Raw genomic sequence first — 17,804 nt, forward strand, 5'->3', positions numbered from 1 at the left:
TGAGCTCAGCTCCTCCCATGTCTCATTCATACCATATGTGCAGGGGCTAAGCTCCTATACCACAAGGCCAATTTAACCCCCGAATGTAAGGAGTTGTGAGTTTTACTTATTGAATATCTTGGTGGCAGATTTGCCCCAAGGCAGAAATTAATTTGATTGGCTGACTTAATTGAGTCCCAATTTTGAATAAAAAAAATGGGTACGGGTTAGGTAAAGATTTATTGTAGGTAATGGTCATGGTTAGGTCAGGGCCCACAGGCTAGGGTAAGGGATTAGGGTAGGGACAAGCACTTACCCAGGTCAGTGCTGCACATATCAAATCGTTAGCTTAGTAAATATGTCGTGTATTGTTTATATGGTGAAATGCTCTCACATGTTTTATGGGTTCTTGTAAATAAACTACCAGCAAACGAGCATACCCAGTCTAGTGTCTAGATTACGGTAATGTAATGCGCTGTTTTGTCTATTACGGTGACTGCATAGATCCGCGGATTCTATTCAGAGCTTTTGCAAACCCGAGGAGCACACGCAGCGCAGCTGGTTAGCTACAATGTGAATATCCGTCCTTGTTGCTGTTTACATACAAGTTATAGGGAACTTCTAGATTGTCTTCGGTTGTAAGTATAAACAAAAAATTATAATTCACTTGCATTAGTTGAACATTGTCATTGTTTATATTTCACCAATATTACAGTGGCAAGTATATGTTTATGGTCTTGTAGAACTATGGGATTTCCTGCATTTTCATGCCCATAGAATTTGAAGGTATTTGAGTACAAAGCATAGTTAAGTTTTACTAGTTACTACGCCGCTCTACCGTTGCCAACGCAGCGTAACAAGCTCCGGCAGTCACCTCTCTTTACAACTTTATGCGGAGTTACCGGTTGATTAAAGCACTACATTCATAATATTGCATTATAGTTTTCTTCGTTTAAAAAAATCTCTCGAATGCCGTCAGTTTTTTTGGTTTCTGCCGTTAAAGTTTGTTGCCACATTTCATTAGAATGAAGTAATATGGTTGCAAGTCTACTGTCTGCTCTTTTCATGATCTGGACTACAATGTTGTGGATTGCGGTTAGACGTCCTTACTTAAAAAAATAAAAGATATCCCGAAATATACCGCACGTTCAAACAAGACGTATTCTGGGGGAAAGCCATCAAATGTGGCCAATTAATCAAATTCAATGCTTTAAAAGGAACTGGAAAATACTCAAATGTACTTTCATTTTGACGGACTATACTAATGAGCCATAGAATGGTAGAGGGACTTGCGAAAGATGGAGCGACTCGCAAATGATAAATGGATAAAAAGGAAGACGGCTTTGCCAATTACGGTAGCACTCGGGGCTCTTTCGTGGTCTGAAACGTTTCTGGAGTAATGTTATCAGATTTTGCAGGAAAGAGTGGAGCTCTTGTGTGTTTGCGTGCGCGTGTGTGCATTTAAGGAAATCTGGACAGTTATTTAAAGTGTTGTCTTCCTGTCCCTCCCTGTGTGCGTTCTGTACTTCTGCAGTGCAGGTTACACAATACTTCTGCAACAATTATTTGTTTTTTATTTCCTTGGAAATACCATGATGGCATGAGCAGTAGGGCGTGATTAACCTGGTCATTATCTCAGCATTAGGTCACTACATACCACGTGGACGGGTCTGGGACATTCTGTTTTTTAGGGACAATGGTCAGAGAGAGACCTTAACCAGGTGTCGTGGCATCTTAGCCTGTCTTGTTAGGAACTATTTCTATGATAGTGGCTCTCAAATCATCCCTTTTGGACACAATTTTCTTATGTTTTACAATGTGAAATAAAAAAGGATTTTGATAAAGAAAATAGAGCATTTTGGCATCAATGTTTGTCACAAGCCTTCCTAAGAACATCATCCCTACAGTGATGCATGGTGGTGGTAGCATCATGCTTTGGCGATGCTTTTCTGCATCAGGACCTGGAAAGCATGTAGTGACTAGTGTGCTACTTATACCTGTCAAGCCTTTTGGTTTGAGCATCTGACCTGTAACCAAAAGGCTGCTTCTTCCCGAGCTGGCAGTGTGAAAAACATCTGTTCTGTCCTTAAACAATAAAGTCAACCCCAATTACTCCCATGTTGTCACTTTAAATTAGCCAACTGGTATAATAAGGGTAAACAAAGGCTAAAGTTAAGAATTTATATTATCGGCACTGCAGGGTTTATCCATTTGATCACATATTGATGAAAGTTAGGGAATGTTTCTGTCAACCTTCAGTTATTTGCCACTGCCTGCACATGGAATAGCATATATGTGGCACCAAATAGACAGTTAATTGATATTGTTAATACTTCTGCAAAGTGCGTAAATGGCACTGTGTGTTATCTTTGGCTTTTTAAGCCGATAATGGCTAAACACTGGTGGGATAATGTAAACATTAGTATTTGGGTCCTGTAAGTATTCCCATTAGCCCCTGCCAAGGCATCAGCTAGTCTTGTTGGGGTCCCTGTGGAAATCGAAGCACAGCACATGAAAATACATAGTCTAATAGGCCTACAGAAGAAACCATAATACACACAAAGTATTCCCCGTTGGGTATCACAGAGTCCTTTTATGTTTTTTAGCAGTATGTATTAATATCTTGAGTTACCTGGTGTGGCAGACTTCCATGTTGTTATGGTGTAGTTTAGTGTTCAGGCCCTACCCTGCTTCTGTTCTGGCGCTGGAGATGAAGACGTCTGTGGTTGCACGCCTTGTTGGGCGCCATTAGCATGCATAGACACACAAGCCCTATTAAAGCTCAGTAGAAGTTATTTGGTGAAAATAAGGTATAGATTAGATCAGGGATTGGAAGACTTGTTGGCTCGAAAGCCTCACATTTGTCTTTTAATATACATTTAGTTTTTTGGAATCAATTTGCGAGCCAGCAATTAGCAGTTAATGAAACCCTTGTATGCCCATAATAATATACATACAATTTCGTCAGCAGTTTGTAGTGTTTTTTTGGAATCTTTTTGTCTTCAAGCTATGGCTATTAAGCGGTGGGAGACCTCAAACGGTTGACGTTAGGAACCAATCTTCCTACAGCAGAGACATTGGTGACTCAAATAACAGCTTGGTCGTTTTCATAATGAAGGCATAATTGCTCATAGCCTTGTGAACTGCCTGCATAAAGAGATGTGTTTCTATGCCACCTTTCAACACCTTCCTGCTTGCATGGTGTGTCTCTTCTTTAATTATGGAATAATTATCAGAGCTTCATTGCTTTTTTTTTTTAATTAATCTGCTGATTAGTCAGCATGTCATACGAAACTGTGGGTGGGTGGAGGGTCTGTGTTAAAAGAAGGAGAATTAAGGATGGAGGCTGAGAAGGAAGGAAAGCTTTATTTCCTTTGGGGTTTCCATGGAGATAAAGTATCCCAACAATTAATTAATGGAATGACTGATTACTTTGGATTCTGTCAGCTCTGTAGTTGGAATGATTGATTACATTCGCTACCAACAGCTCTCTAGTTGGAATGACTGATTACATTGAATACCGACAGTTCTGTAGTTGGATTGACTGATTACATTGCATTCCGACAGCTCTGTAGTTCTGAGAGCTCTCAGCACCTTGTCAGTGATAGACTGTGTCATTAACTGGTAGATGTCTGGGATGGATTAGGCATCAAGCAGATGTGAGAGTGTGACATGCCTGCACACCTGGTGGATGACTGTTAGAATTAGAGGGTGAAATCAAACCAAATACCATTCGTGGCATCCCCCCTTAGAATTATATATATATATATATATATATATATATATATATAATTCATTTCATCAGCAGTTGTATAAAAGGTCTTTATTAATACTGTGGATGTAATAACAAAGACAATGACAAAATCGATTATTACTGGCAGCTTACTATTCTTACTAATATTGTAGCATACTATCTGCCATTTTTCATTGGCCTGAACAGTATCCATGGTAAGCTATCTTTTTTTCTTTTACATAATTTTTTTTGACTTGATTTAACCTGGCAAGAAGGGCCTTGATCAGGGACGTGACCAAGGACCCAATGGCCACTCTAACAGAGCTCTGGGGAAATAACATCTTTACTGGTAACCATGACCGTGGGAGGGTCCAGACAAATCAGACGATTCTCAACATCAGGGACTGGGAGACTGGTCAGCATTGAGGAAAGCATGAATAGAGCAAAATACAGGGAGGTCGTTGAAGAAGCCCTGGACTGAGGTCCTGTATGCTCTTGATCAGGTTAAGGATTCATCTTTCCGCATGACACCAAAGCACACAGCCAGGACACTGCTGAAGTGAACTCTTGACAAGGCTGTGAATGTCATCTAATGGCTTGGACTTAACCGATTGAAAATCTTTGAGATCACAATTCACCGAATCTTCTCATCCAATCTGACAGTGCTTAAAAGGATCTACAAGGTATAATCACAAACCGCACAAATGTAGGTGTGCAACGCTGGGAGAGACAACCAAGAAGGCTCAAAGCTGTGATTGCTACAAGTTCTTCTAAAAACTTCTGATTAAAGGGGTCTGAATACTTACAGTCAACTCAAGAAACATTAGCACCAATAATACATTTCTTACACAAAACAGTTAAACCGTATTTATTCTTTCAGTAGGCTTAATTTCCTGCTGAAAGGACTTTTTCTTAACCATTCTACCACAAAAATTACCAAAATGACAGGACACCCTGAGGCTAATTGAGATAAATAAAACCAAATATCCTACATTGGCCAATTAATATAGTGAAGGTATTTTGTAAAATTAGAATATACTGTCCAAAGAGATTTCACTAGCACGGACTCTTCCAAACACTTTTTAAACATTACGAGAGACCCTGCCTGCTGTTAACTGACAACCACATAGAAAGTCCTATTTACCTTGGGTGCTATTAAATCTGATCAACTCTAAAATGAATTTGATAGCTTTTCAAAATAAAAAGGAGCTATTGTTGGTTTCTAAATTGTGCGTGCATGCGTGCTTGCACACACGCTGAACATTATCAACTTGCTTGTGGTTAATAGGGTCAAGACACGATTCTACCTCACTGTGGTATGTGTTCATTGCTGGAGATTAGCTTCATTCGGGCTTTACAGTTTGACTTGTTATAAGACATTACAAAGAAATAGATCAAAAATTATAATGTCACGTGCCTCCTCTGAAGCTGTCTGGTGCCCCCTTGGGAGGCGTGCCCGGTTCTTTGAAAACCCATCCTTCTCATTTAATCTCGTTATGACAGGTTGTTCGGTTTACGCGTATGATCTGTCCATGAGATATGACAACGAAGAGCATCATCTTAGATGGCGCGGATTCAGAATCAGTAGTTGTTTGTTTTCTCAGCGGCCTTCAAACATTGCCCTGCCCCCTGGCCCAGAGTTCACTGCACGCTGGCCTGCACAACATAAGCCACCGTCCAAGTCCCAGATGCCAAGAGCTTGGTGCTTGCTCTCCTGGGCAGCCACCATGACCAAGCAGATGGTGACCCTGTTCTTCAGCATTAATCTTCCAGTGACCATGACATTCTCTGCTGCCGTCTTGTCATCAAGTGCAGCCTTGTGCAGCGTCATCTTTCTGTCCCTTCCTAAACTTCAGCCCTGCACTTGAGTAATGCTAATGTACTAATATTAATAGTTTGGCCTAACAGGTTCTGTGAGGTTGGAGTTGAAAAACTTTTAATGAGAGAATGAGCTGAGCTCGCCATCCCTTATGGATTTAGTTGATCGCAAGGTTATGTATTTGTAAGAAACCAATACAAGTTAAGCTTATTACAGGCGTGCAATCTCCAATATACAGTACATTAATTTGGTTTGTGTTTAATAACTGTAATATGGATTCACCGGTATGCCCCTTGGTTCTATCGGCTAGGGAGGACTGGCCTAACACTGGAGTAAGTACCATAAACAGGTGAAATGCCTGGAAGAGTTTTTAGATGTGTGGGGTTCTGACTTGGATTATGTTTTACTGACTCTGGACACAGCCCACATGCATTTATTAACTATTACAATTTGTACACTTAATTTTCAAACGGCACATCCAGAAGAGGACTGACACCCCTCGGAGCCTGGTCCCTCTCTAGATGTTTCTGCCCTTTTAGGGAGTTTTTCCTAGCCACTGTGCATCAACCCTGTTGTTGCTTGCTCTTTGGAGTTTCAGGCTGGGTGTTTAGTAAAATCTCTTTGTGAAAACTGTTGATGTAAAAAGGGCTTTATAAAATAAATTTCATTGATTGGGGTTATAATGATGGAAAGATGCACAGTGGATGAGGAGGGGTTTTAGTTTTTGCTGTTTGAGGAAAAGTGCGCTTTTGTGCTTAAGGGATGTGGAAAAAGCAAGTAAAAGAAATGTGTGTGTGTGTATATACCGTTGTGCTCAGGTTTGCATACCCTTTGAGAATTGGTAATATACAGTGTGTACCATTTGTAAAGAAATTGAGTGAGCAGGCAAAACACGTCTTTTATTTCATATGGGATTCACATTCAACTGTAGGTCAGAACAAATGACACAATCATAAAATAAAACAGCAACAAAGAAAAAAATGCACTGACCCCTATTAAAAAGTCTACATACCCTTAGTTCTTAATACTGTGTATTGCCCCCTTTAGCATCAATGTCTATGAGGACCCAAATTCTTGCAGGTGGTATAGCTGCCCATTCGTCTTGGCAAAATGCCTCCAGGTCATGCAAAGTCTTTGGTCGTCTTGTATGAACCGCACATTTGAGATCTCGCCAGAGTGGCTCGATGATATTAAGGTCAGGAGACTGTGATGGCCACTCCAGAACCTTCACCTTTTCCTGCTGTAACCACTGGAGGGTCAACTTGGCCTTGTGCTTAGGGTCATTGTCATGCTGGAAAGTCCAAGAGCGTCCCATATGCAGCTTTCATGCAGAAGAATGCAAATTGTCTGCCAGTATTTTCTGATAACATGCTGCATTCTTCTTGCCATCAGTTTTCACAAGATTCCCTGTGCCTTTAGAGCTCACACACCCCCAAAACATTATTGAGCCACCACCATGCTTCACAGTGGGGATGGTATTCTGTTCACTATAGGTCTTGTTGACCCCTCTCCAAACATAGCGTATATGGTTGTAACCATAAAGCTCTATTTTGGTCTCGTCACTCCTGATTACAGTGTGCCAGAAGCTGTGAGGCATGTCAAGATGTTGTCGGGCATATTGTAACCGGCGTTTTTGGTGGTATTGGTTGCAGGAAAGGCTTCTTTTTGGCAACACGTCCATCCAAGTATCGTTGTAGTGTGCTCCTTGAAACAACCACACCGTCTTTTTCCAGAGCAGCCTGTATTTCTCCTGCGGTTACCTGTGGGTTTTTCTTTGTATCCCGATCAATTCTTCTGGCAGTTTTAGCTGAAATCTTTCTTGGTCTACCTTGGCTTGGTATCAAGAGCTCCCTTCTTAATAAGTGATTGAACAGTACTGAGTGGCATTTGCAAGGCTTTGGATATCTTTTTATATCCTTTTCCATCTTTATAAAGTTCCATTATTTTGTTTGTCTTTTGACAGATCTTTTCTGCTCCCCATTGCTCAGTATCCAGCCTGCTCAGGGCATCCATGTGAGAGCTAACAAACTCATTGACTATTTATACGCCGACACTAATTGCTATTTAAAAAGCCACAGGTGTGGGAAATGTACCTTTTTATTTTGTCATTTTTACCTGTGTGTGTCAGCTTGTGTCTGTAACAAGGCCAATCATTCAAGGGCCATTGGGTGTTATCATTATGATTTAAAAAGGAGCCAAACAACTATGTGATAATAAATGCCATCACATGATCACTATCCTTAAAGAAAAGACAAGAAAAGTTGTTTTTGCATGATCAGTCATGTTATCAAAATAAATGCCAAAATGTCACAGTTTCTGCCAGGGTATACAATATTATGAGCACAACTTTATATTAAGTGCTTAATAATATTATAATTAGGTGGGCAAAAGGTATAAAAATCTCTCCATCGTGGTCATGCTCTATCATGGCTTTGTTGTTCTCACTCACTTGATCTCACTTGATCTCTCTCTTTCTCTCAGTTGCTGTATCTCGCTCTTGCTCTCATCAAAGTATGCTTTACAGGTTTTCTATCATTCTCTTTCTCTCTATCACTCCGTATTTAGCTCATTATCTCTCTGTCTCTCTCTCTGCCTCGTCTCATTAATGCCTCTAGACCCCTATTCAAGGTCCCTCTTCTGTTCTAGAGGATATGGAAGAATTCATACATGTTTCATTGATATTTCTATGAAGATGTTCTCTCTGCACGTCTGCTTGTCCCCTGTAAGACAAGGCTTGGCTGTATCCTCCTTTTCTCAAATGTATTTTCCTTGGCTTCAGGACCACCTACCGGCTGAATATATTGTCTGTGATGGGACAATTCCTGTCTGACTTTTGGATAAATAGACATTTTTGTGGCACTGAGACCACTGGCCCATCAGATGTTTGCCGTCATATCTGTAAAGAAAAACAGTTGTGTGGTGGGAGCTATACTGAATTAAGAGCGACGTATCCCAGATTGCACAGTATCAGTGTGCACACAGAAACGGCTGTGAGTGGGCTGGGTAATTCCTTTGCAATGTTCCACATGTTGGCTGAAGCTGCCATTGATGTGAGCGACGGACACGTGGACATCTACGTCGTCTTATCTTTGCCATGCTCTTTGAAGCACTATGCTTTTGTCTTTCTGTTTGTACCCTTCTGATTGCCGTTTCTCTCCTGTAACACATTCACAGCTGTTGGCTTTAGTTCATGTGTTGTTGTGGGAAAGGAAATATTCTATTCTCAAAATTGAATGGATGTATCGCCTGCAGGATTTGTGAATCGGTCTAGAATGCATCAGTGCTTGCTTCATAAAGGCGTGTCGTTCTTCTAAACAGTGTGGTTCTAGAACAACAGTGTCGGGGAAACCCTTGCAGTGCTGGATTTAAAAAAACACATTGTATATATTCATACATATGTGCCCTAGTAGTTTAAATGTAGGCGTTTACCAAGAACTGTCATTCCACAAGGAAAAATATGTTAATGATTTAAGCCAGACTTCAGAATTTTGTTGTGCGCACAGCAAATAAAACAGGTGCACGGTAGAGCCCTGAAACCATTTCTCCAGACGTCTTGATGTTGAAATAATCCTCAAGTCCGGAGAAAATAAGCAGACAATCCATGATCTTCCAAATAGGATATTACATTTTTTTTATGAATATTCCCTTGTGAACAGTTATTTTCTAAACTCCACTACAGGGGCTTCTTTTCTGGAGGGGCCAGTACACCAGGATCTCTAGGCTCAGAAGACAATCCCAGACTGGGGTTAGAGGCTAGACGTGGGCCCCACTATCTGACTACAGACAAAACCGATTCATATAGATTCCAGTAAGTTTCCGCTCTTAATTTTTTCCCCCCAGCTATGTTTCTCTGTCCTGTAAGGCATAACCCATAGTATAAATGGTTACTGATGTGTCAGTTGTCTCAATGTTTATTGACGTGTCTGTTGTCTCCATGCTTATTGACGTGTCTGTTGTCTCCATGCTTATTGACGTGTCTGTTGTCTCCATGCTTATTGACGTGTCTGTTGTCTCCATGCTTATTGACGTGTCTGTTGTCTCCATGCTTATTGACGTGTCTGTTGTCTCCATGCTTATTGACGTGTCTGTTGTCTCCATGCTTATTGACGTGTTTGCTACTTGTCAGTAACACTTGACCAGTTCTGCTCTATATATGACATTTATGAAGACTGTTTTATCCAAAGTGAGTTACAGTAATGCTTACTCATTGCACATAAATTGACTTATGGGTGGTTTGGGAGTGGAAACGGTTATCGGTGGGTGGTATGCTTTACAGGCTACTGAGCCATTCAAATCTACCAGTAACTCATCGCTTCGTCTCTTGGTTTGTTTTCTGCTGTCGCCCTACAGCAAAGAACTGTGCATTGGAGTCCGACAATACGCCTGTTATTAATTTGTCTTTTGAGATGAGCCAAGGTCAGTCTTGGTCTCTGCGCCAAGGCAATGGTATATAGTGACTGGGCATTTTTGTCAATTCAGTTTCAGGTCACCAATCTTGCTGCTGTGATTGGTCTTTCTATCACAATGGCAAATTTGACATTTCAGTATTTATGGCTAAGTGGTTATTTTTAAGGCAAACGTTTGATTGGGGCTATAATATTCTTTGATTTAGGATTAGGTTAAGGATTTGTAAAAGTGGGATTTTTAAGTGCAATAAACTTTGTTGTCCCCATTTAGATGGGTGTGTGTGTGTGTGCTGGACATGATTGGTGTCACATTACTACTCACCACTTGAACAAAGCCATCTTTCACACGTTAGTCAGAAAACATGACAAATGAAGCTGCTGTACGTCAGACTCCAGATTGCTTTGAGAGGATGTGACGTCTGAGGGTTCATTGTGAACATGACATGTAGTTGGCCTGTCAGTGTCTCTCTTTCCCTCCCACTCCATTACACACCCTAGATCCGGACACTGACACAGCAAGCTGCAGCGCCACCGTGTTCTACTTCATTTGGTGAAATAGCTGTTCCCTTTCTTTCAGTGGCTTTCTCACTCTTGCTTTTTATTCCTCTATATCCAATTCTCCCTAATCAAATTTAAAGGGCTTTATTGGCATGGGAAACATTTCTTAGCATTGCCCAAGCAAAGTGGGAAACGCATGATAACAGTGAAAACCAAAATAACATAAGCTAATCTAAAGTGAGATGGACAAGGGGAAATTGAATTACGACATGAATATGGGTTAAGTTCGATAATGTTGTTTGTGTTTCATGGCTCTCAAGTCCTGCTGCCATGATTGCACATAGAGCTATTTTGCCCAACAGACATTGGAGCTTATTAGTGTTTGATTTGATTTCCTACTGTGTCTGATGTGAGGTAATGTTTGATCATACCTTTGCCAGGAGATCAGGAAGTGCAGCTCTGTTCCCACCTAATTTTTTTGGTCTCAAGACCGACTTGTCTTGAGAGAAGACCGACTGCAACAGCTTCTTTCAATAGCAAGATGGCTGGTCCGTCTGTCTTGAACCTGAGTGAGTTTTGGGTTTGGCAGAAGTCTGTAGTGCTGTAGATGTGGCCTATTCAAATTAGCAGGATTTATTAGGGCAACAGTTTTGGTTTAATGAATATTTAGATTATAGGCTGTTCTGTTTCACCTTTTTCATTGAAACATGTCGTACTGTCACATTTCAAAAGATAATGCCGACAATAAATATAAAAGGATGTTAAGGAAGAGATTGTCAGTATATCAATGTATAAATGGATGTTAAGGATGAGACTGTCAGTATATCAGTATGTGCTCCAGATCAGTAATTGCAGGTAAGTACAATCCACGCAGACAACTGTCATTCAGACTCCACACTGGCTGCTTCTACTCAACCATCCGGAATATTTAAAGGACATCAAAAACCTGAACAAACTGACCTTGACAAGTCAAGATCCCTCTTGGTCGTATGTGAGAATGCTTCAGCCAAAGCCTTTTTTATTTTCTTCGTCCCACCTTGTCTAATCTAATGGCAGTGGTGTCATGGAGGGTGCACACTGGGTCACATTCATTTTGGTGTTTTTTGATACAAATTAAGTTGTAGTTTTAAAATCGTAATGATTCGTGCCTGTGGGATGTTTTATTTCTCCTGGAGGCTGCTTCCGCTTCACTTGGGAATAATGAGACATCCTTCTGTGTCTATTGACTGTTGGTAAGTTTCTCCTGCTTGTTTTGTTTGTTTGTTTGTTTGTTTGTATGAATCACCTAATGCTTCATGCTACAGTTGCAGACTCTGGGGAGATGCTGAACGACATATGTCACGACCCAGTTCCACTGTGCCAGGATCAGTCTTTTCTCGTTGTTGGCCTGCTTCTGTCAGGATTGTACAGCTAGAGACTAGTGTTGAACAGATAGGTGTACGTGACCATCGAGGGGTGGGTGAGGCGGGGAGTGATTCATCTACATGACCCTGTTTACCGTTGACGAGTTCCCTGCCAGGTTAGCTTCCCTTGGGCCACTTTAAACTGCGTCCGTGTGGGGAATTTACGTAATTTCAAACAATGCCGTGTCACTGAACCCGGTGAATTAAACGTTTCCCGAAGTCGTTCCGAAACCAATTCATACGTGTCTCTGTCGTCAAACTGTGCCAGTGGAGCGCTACATTGGACATTCCACAACTTGGCTGTGGACCTGAAGTAGAACAGCAGATTCAACAGTCAAGGGCTTGGGGATCAGTAGGCAAGTTGAATCAGGTGTTCAGATACCCAGACCGGCTGGTTATCCCCTAGGAGAGGTTTAAAAGCCACTGCTCCAAATACATGGCACTGTTAGTAAGTTCTGTTTCAGACGTGTCAGCTCAGAATCGGCTCGACTTCTCATTATTAGCTACACTGGTAGAAACCCTGTAGGCCTTGCTCAGCAGGGAACTATGTTATAACATGTTTTGAAATGCAACTTCTTGAGATTTTATTTTAGTATTCATTCATTAAACCTTCTCCCTGTCCTCTCCAGTCATTCTTCAAAACACCCCTGACCTGAATTGCTAATCTCATATTGCAAACAATAGCTGGCATGTAGTTGTCACACTCCCCGAAGACACGCACACACACAAACGCGCGGTATGCAGGCGTAGGGGATTGACTGAGCTGATTCTTGATGTGACAGCCAACTGTATAATTGCCAAGCCACATAGAGACAGGATAGATGCAGCCATCGCCTTCCAGATAAGTCCTCAATAATGTCTCCTGCCAATTTGCCTACTTTGGTTTTGAGCAATGAAACAGTGTGTTGACTGAGCCACTCCTGACAACAGCTGTTGTTGTTGATCAAACACCGTCTCTGACATCGCACTCTCAGTTACCCTGCCAATTCTAGTTGTGTGTACTGAAGTTATAGCTTATTAACATGGGGACCGCAGGACTAGATTGTCTCCGTTTTAATCGAACTGGGAGATCTGTGGGCGTTGTGGTGTACAGCTGAATCTGCAAATCAGTGGTCAATGATGGAGTCACAGATACGCCATAAACCACTTCACATTTTTTGAGCTGGTAATTGATATGTTTTTCAGTCAAGAGGAACATAAATGATTGAGTATGTAACACAACTGTGTTTTTCCACCCCCTGCCTATTTCCAATGGTTTCTACCTCTTTTTGTTTAACTTCTCAGGAAGTGTGTGTGTGTTGACATAACGCCATGACGTCGCACACATACTAGATCCATGTCAGTATTAGTTCTGTTGCTGTATGAAGTAATCTGGCCTCTGCTGGTGTTTGTGCTGATCAGTGAAAACCTGAATGGTGAGCTGCAGGGCGAGAAACAACAGTGTGGATGGGGGTGTGTGTAAACATAACAATCTTCAATGTACGGTCACGGAGTTACGAGTCCATTCTATTCATTATGTCTCTACGTTAAAGACCCTATAGGAATAGAAACACCTTCCTGTTTTCTACTTGTTTTTTGGGGTGTTGATTTGGGAAGGTTTTCTCTGGGGTGGTTGAGTGGCTCTAGGCTGAATACATTGTGCTCGTTGTACAGAGGTACATGGTACCACCCAGAATATGAATGTTTGCCTGAGATGATTTCTCTCTGTCTGTCTGCCATGTCCCCGTCTCTCTGTCCCTTTCTTTCTATGTCCCTGTCCCTCGCACTCTGTACCTGTCACATTCTCTCCTTGTGTCTGTCTGACTTGTGTCTGTCTGTCCCTCCTTCCCCCTCCCACTGTCCCCTCCCCATCCAGCCGCCGAGGCCCTGATCCTAATAGGAAAGAACCCTGTGAAGGAATGTAATGAGATCTCAAAGGAAATGTCTGTGCTCATCTGATGTTATTCTTTCCTCAACTCTATCTTCTGTCCCTCTCAACTCCTGCATCACTTATTTGGCTTGTTCTGCCTAAACGCGTCCAAATATTTATGGCGGGTTGTCTTTTGGTTGTTGTGAATTGTCTGCTTTGCTAACCCCAATGAGCTCAGGAAATGCACGCTCAGGTTATTGGTCCAAATTTAGATGCGTCCACACACCCACAGACTTCAGTATGCATCTTAGAGTTGAGGTGTTCTGAGCGTGTCTGGTCTTAAGAGGGAACTGAAGCACATGTAAGCCACAACACTGAGGTTTCCCCTGGGGCTTGGACACGTCTGCAGGTTCCCAGCGTTTCCACACTCATTCAAACCGTCTGTCCACACTGACCAACTGCGCTTCATTGTGTCGCCTGTTAATTACTGCTAAGGGGACTCTCGCACATTTTGTTGTTTGCTAATGTTTGTGGACGTCATCCACATACCACTTTCTTATAAGGCCGATATCCTCTTTCTCCCTCCAAACTTTGCCCGTTAGTGATAGTCATGTGATTTCTGTGCAGTAGGCAGCGCACGCTTTCCCTACGCAGGAAACAGTCAGCTATCGAGATGCCTGGTGCAGTATATATTTTGCAGGTCTACCCAAAGACTCTGGTTTCTATGTGATTTTTCTCTCTAGCGACCTGCTGTCACCTTTGTGCTGTTATTTGCTCTCTGCACTTAGCGCAGAGGATTGACCAATCAGACGCGTGTGCGTGCGCGTGTGCGTGTGCGTGTGCGTGAGCGCGTGTGTGTGTGTGTGTGTGTGTGTGTGTGTGTGTGTGTGTGTGTGTTGCTTACTGTCGAAAGATTCTGCCTGGTGATAGCCATATAACGGTTTAATCAATGACTTGAAACGGCCAACGGCTGCCCCTGGCAACATGAAAACCACGGCGATAGCTGTCAGACGAGAAGTTCTTGGAATGAAGTGCCATAATGAATACAAACTAACCACACTGCAAGGAAGGAGGGCTGTTAATCATGATGCTTATATTTTTAAGTTTAAAAGAAATACCTTTTGATAAGGAGAGAGAAATGTTAGCAGATTAAATTGGAAAACTTCCTGTATGTGCCAATATTAAGGAAACACTGAAGCAATACAAAGTGTGAAGTTAAACATCCCTTCATTCACTGCGTTAGACTTGCTTGTATTTCAGAATATGCATTGGCAGTTATGTCACCAGATCTCACATTGGATTGGGGAGTAACACCCGAGCATGGCGTTTTTCCCCCACAATCAACCTAACACCAAATGGTAGAACGTCTTGGGCAGTGCCCTATTAACCGACTGGGTTCTTGGCACTTCCTTCACTTTTTCAGTTTTAGAGCTTAAATATGTTTATTATTGAATAAATTCCTGTGGTCTCTTACTGCATGTACGTTCCCCTCCATTTGGTACCCGATGGACATGAGCGTAACAATAAATCATTAACTATGAACAGCAGAAGTGCAGTTACAGAGCTGAACTGAAATAAACCGGTCCGGTGGGCGGTGAAAAGCTCATGCATGAATCAATGAGACCCGCATAACAAACCCAGATCCTCTGTGGATCAAGCTGGATGACAGTCGGCCTTCTTGATTCTGTGTGCCTGACCTTTATTGGCCAATTTATTGTGTTGAAGCTTGACTGACTAAGCGTTCTCAATCGAAAGCATGTCCATCATCCAGCTGTGCTGCCTAGCAACCAGGTTAGAGCACATTATGTCAAGCAATGTTTGGAGCAGACTGAGACGGGATTGGAGCAGAATATGAAGTGAGGCGGGATTGGAGCAGACTGAGGCGGGATTGGAGCAGACTGAGACGGGATTGGAGCAGAATATGAAGTGAGGTGGGATTGGAGCAGACTGAGACGGGATTGGAGCAGAATATGAAGTGAGGCGGGATTGGAGCAGACTGAGACGGGATTGGATCAGAATATGAAGGGGGAAAACAGAAGATTGTTAACCGGTACCTCATGGCTCCGTGTTCATCCAGCTTAGGGTTTCTCCATTTTTATAAACACATTTATGGTGCAACACGCAATCTTTTAAAAAATTATTCATGCTTTTAATATGATTAAAAGTATGAAACGATCTGCTGTAATAATGGTGTTTCAGAGTTTTATTTAACCCCCCCTGTGTTGTGATTGGCTGTTTGCCATTCAGTACTCCACCCCCCCTCAACTCTTTGCTGTTTGTGTCCGAGTTATCTACTGGAACATTAGCACATTAGCAGGAACAGAAGCCCAGCGAGCAGTCATCATTTGAAATATGAGCTGATCGGTCTCATTGAGTCCGTGAGATATATCAATTGTCGTCTTGCTCATGCACTCCCAGCCGATCACAATGTTTGAGAGTTTTGAATTATAGGTAATGAGAACGAGAACTATGCCGCTTGGAAAAACTATTATTTGGGATTTTTGAGAACATTTGTAAGCAATTTTCTTTAATCTAAAAGATGTAATTCTTTTTTTTATCACTTCTTCTAAATGTTTTCTGTCTGTCCTTCACGTTTATTTACTGTATGTACCGATCAACTTTGGGGGAACAGGTGACATCCAACATTTTTCCTGGCAACCTGATGCTTCTATTAAATCAATGTTTTGGAATGGATGTGGAGAGGCTTTTCTTGTTTTCAGGTGGACACTATGTAGCAGGCACATGCACAGATAAGGCTCAGCCTGTGCAGAGCACATGCCCTTTTGCCCTAGTGCCTTTCCAGTTGACATCGTGCTGGTCCGTCTCTTTGAGGCGCGTCACGCACTCTGGAGGGCAAGCGTTGCTCGACAACTCCGCCCATTCTTTCAGTTTCAGCACCCGCCTGTAGGAAGTACTGTGCACGGCCTGTGCTCTGTAGTCATGTAAATACTCATGGCCTGTGCTCTGTAGTCATGTAAATACTCATGGCCTGTGCTCTGTAGTCATGTAAATACTCATGCGTGATGGCACCCAAAATATACACAGAACCTTTGAGTGTCCCTTCTGTGCTTGTCTTCAGTCACCTATGCAAGTGGTTACATGGACATTTTGGTGGTTAGGTTACTTTTTAAATGTAATCCGTTACAGTAACTATTTTACCGTGTGACCAGGAATGTAGCTTTTGGATTATCCGTATGTAATCTTACTACTGATCAGTTTCTGGTGGATCATCTTCCCTTCAGTGAAGTTAGACTTTACACGTTCATACTGCTCTCCTACTTATGTGATCTAGCTTTTGCAAAGTCAAGTAATCTGTGTAGAATATTTTTGCAATCAGTGTTGCATAGTCAGTTATTAACCAGCCCCTGGCCAGGCAACACGCAATTGAAATCAGACATTTCCATAGCAACCTCCGACATCCACGACTTGAGGGACAGCGCTGTGGACTGAGGGCGTTGGAAAGGTGGTTCCTATTCCCAGATAGTTGCTGAACAATGGCACACATGTATTTGGCATTCTCCCCATCTTGTCATTCAGGATATTGGACATGCTTATCTCCCGGTACCGTTTCCAGAGGGAACTGAAGACGTCAGGATTGGGGTTGGATCTATGACACACCACCTGCTGCGCAGGGAATTAATCTGAGGATCTGAGGCAGACCTGTACAGACCAGTGCTCACTGCTCACCGAACCTGAACGACCTAGCATGACACTGAGCTTGCATCTGGGCCGGAGGTGGACCAACGAGCGCCCTTAGCTGGTTCGGTCCGGTCTGCGCTAGGTTTGATTTTTATGGTAAATAAATAAAAGTACTCATGAATAGGCGCCTAGCCAATGAGTAGTTACTGTAGGTATTATTTATCCAATAATAAAATGTAAGATGTACAGGAAGTGGCACTGTTTTAGCTCAGTGATTTACAGGAGTAAATAACAACATTTAGATGTCAACTTGCCTTATTTAGATTGGCAGCCCCACACGAATCCTGCCGAACAGATGCAAGTGGAGAGTTAATTTCTTTTACATTTTATTTTTATTTTTAGGCATGATTCACATGACCATTTGGCCGAATCACTAAAAATGTAAATAAAATGGTTCGTTTTTCAATGTCTATTGCTG

General features: G+C 42.1%; 1 protein-coding gene across 4 annotated transcripts in view; it reads left to right on the top strand.

The window, feature by feature from the left end:
- The first annotated feature begins 494 nt into the window (after positions 1 to 494).
- Positions 495 to 17,804, top strand: part of tp53i11b (tumor protein p53 inducible protein 11b) — a 53,859-nt gene continuing 36,549 nt past the window's right edge. For 2 of the 4 annotated variants that reach the window (XM_020056780.2, XM_020056779.2), the window contains exon 1: positions 495 to 617. The gene's annotated coding sequence lies outside the window, so the exon portion shown is untranslated. Of the gene's footprint in view, positions 618 to 9,210; positions 9,340 to 17,804 lie in introns of all 4 variants that reach the window. The other 2 variants (XM_020056778.2, XM_010883656.3) reach the window with 2 other exon arrangements.

This window comes from Esox lucius, chromosome 19 (assembly GCF_011004845.1).
Source record: "Esox lucius isolate fEsoLuc1 chromosome 19, fEsoLuc1.pri, whole genome shotgun sequence".
NCBI lineage: Eukaryota > Metazoa > Chordata > Actinopteri > Esociformes > Esocidae > Esox > Esox lucius.